A 2,500-nucleotide genomic window follows, 5' to 3' on the forward strand; every position below is an offset into this window, starting at 1 on the left:
CTTCCTACAAATGAGAACAACAAAATCAGAGTTCTCATATATTATAAAAACCCAAAAACTTCCTCCCTGATCATGACAAACAATTTGTCTAAGCGATCGGACTTCACATCTAAAACTAATGTAGTATATGAATATAAATGTTCTACAGGAAATTGTAATTTCCTCCCCCATTCTTACATTGGTTTTACTAGATGTAAAGTCAGCCGTCGCCTAACTTTCCACCTACAAGAGGGGGCAATCAAAGAACATCATAGGAGCTCCCATAACGCTGCACTCAGGAGAGATGATTTGATCAACAACACCAAAATTATTGGATCAAGCAATGACCCTAGGAGACTACAACTACTCGAAGCCTTTCACATTAAGGACAAAACTCCGGTCATTAACATTCAATGCAATGTAATCTCCTCTATTCCTTTATTTAGAAATAAAAATCCCCCCTCTCCCTCTACCCCTTCTCTCTCTCTCCCTCCACCTCCTCCCCCACCCTCGGTGACCGCACCCGCCTAACCCTCCCCCCAACCCCCCCCTTACCCTTGACCTCTGAGGTCCTTATTGTCTGTTCCTCCCCCCCCCTTGGTCTGACCTGATCTTAGGTATATATACTTCTGTCATCCCCAGCTCTGTCACACCCTTCCTTCTCTTTAAATACGTAAGTCTCCGTATTTATTTTTATAAATTTGTCACCTTTATTATTACTGTTACCATGTAATTTTTTGTTATTTCAGTTGTGTCTTGATATTGTCTAGTACCTTTATTGTCACCATGTAATTTTTGTTATTTCAGTTATGTCTAGTACCTTTACTGTTACCATGTAATTTTTGTTATTTCAGTTATATCTTGATAATGTCTTGTTTAAGACGAAACGTTGATATCAAATAAGAACAAATGGAAGAATATAGAGACCTAGTTTCAATCCACCCAGTCAATGGAAAATCTCTTATCAGGAAAATCGAGAATACGAAGAAAAAACTGAACAACTTCAACAATGCTGTCGTTTTTAGCTCCACGTGTATTACTGAGAACCTGCTCCCCCCCTTTACTAATATATATATATATATATATATATATATATATATAATATATACAGTATATATATATATATATACATATATATATATATACATATATATATATATATATACATATATATATATACATATACACATACATACACATACATGCACACACATACACACACATACACACACACACACACACACACACACACACACACACACACATATATATATATATATATATATATATATATATATAGTATGTTTACATATATATACTAGCCAAATTACCCGCCCGTTGCTGCGAGTTCGTGAATAGTCCCTAACCTAACCATACCCTACCTAACTTTAACCCTTAACCCTAACCATTTTTTTTAATGAAATATAGTTATCCAAGTACCTGGAGTGATAGGGTATAAGAATATATATGGCTATGGGGATCTATCTCCAAAACCCAAGAAGTTCATGAACAAACAAACAAATAAGCAGACAGACAAATGAAAGATAGTTATCCAAGTACCCTGGGTTATAAGGTTCTAGAATATATATGGTTTTAGGGGTCTATCTGCAAAAACCTAGGAGTTCGTGAATAATCCCTAACCTAACCATACCCCATCTAACTTTAACCCTTAACCCTAACCAAAATATTTTTTAATGAAATATAGTTATCCAAGTACCTGGAGTGATAGGGTATCAGAATATATATGGTTATGGGGGTCTATCTCCAAAACCCTAGGATTTCCTGAACAAACAAACAGACAGACAGATGAAAGATAGTTCTCCAAGTACCTTGGGTTATAATGTTTCAGAACATATGATTATAGGGGTCTATCTGCAAAAACCTAGGAGTTCGTAAATAATCTTTAACCTAATCATTGTAGTGGATTGTTAACACTACATGGTGAACGGTACTCGGCTGTAAGAGAAGAATTGAAACAAACTTTAAATATTTTATAACTCGCCCGCCCGCGGTAAAATAAAATAACAATAACCAATGTTTTAATATTTGGTAAAATTATGCAATCATTTTATATTTACATGCTTTCTCCTTACAAAGGCTATCATAGTTTGTGGTAACATTAATTTCACAAATATAAATAATATTTATGGACACATACAATGGTTTGTTTAATCATAGTAATTTCTAGGTCACAAAAATGCTATGCGCGTTAAGGGAACACTACAGTAGTGGTGTGTTACCACACCATACCCCACCTAACTTTAACCCTTAACCCTAACCAAAATATTTTTTAAATGAAGTATAGTTATCCAAGTACCTGGAGTGACAGGGTATCAGAATATATATGGTTATGGGGGTCTATCTCCAAAACCCTAGGAGTTCATAAACAAACAAACAAAAAACGGACAGACAGAGGCTACTACTTTATTATAGTATATATATATATATATATATATATATATATATATATATATATATATATATATATATATATATATATATATATATAAAAAAATATATA

This window comes from Oratosquilla oratoria, chromosome 2 (assembly GCF_046742065.1).
Source record: "Oratosquilla oratoria isolate Oo_2021 chromosome 2, ASM4674206v1, whole genome shotgun sequence".
Classification (NCBI taxonomy): Eukaryota; Metazoa; Arthropoda; class Malacostraca; order Stomatopoda; family Squillidae; genus Oratosquilla; species Oratosquilla oratoria.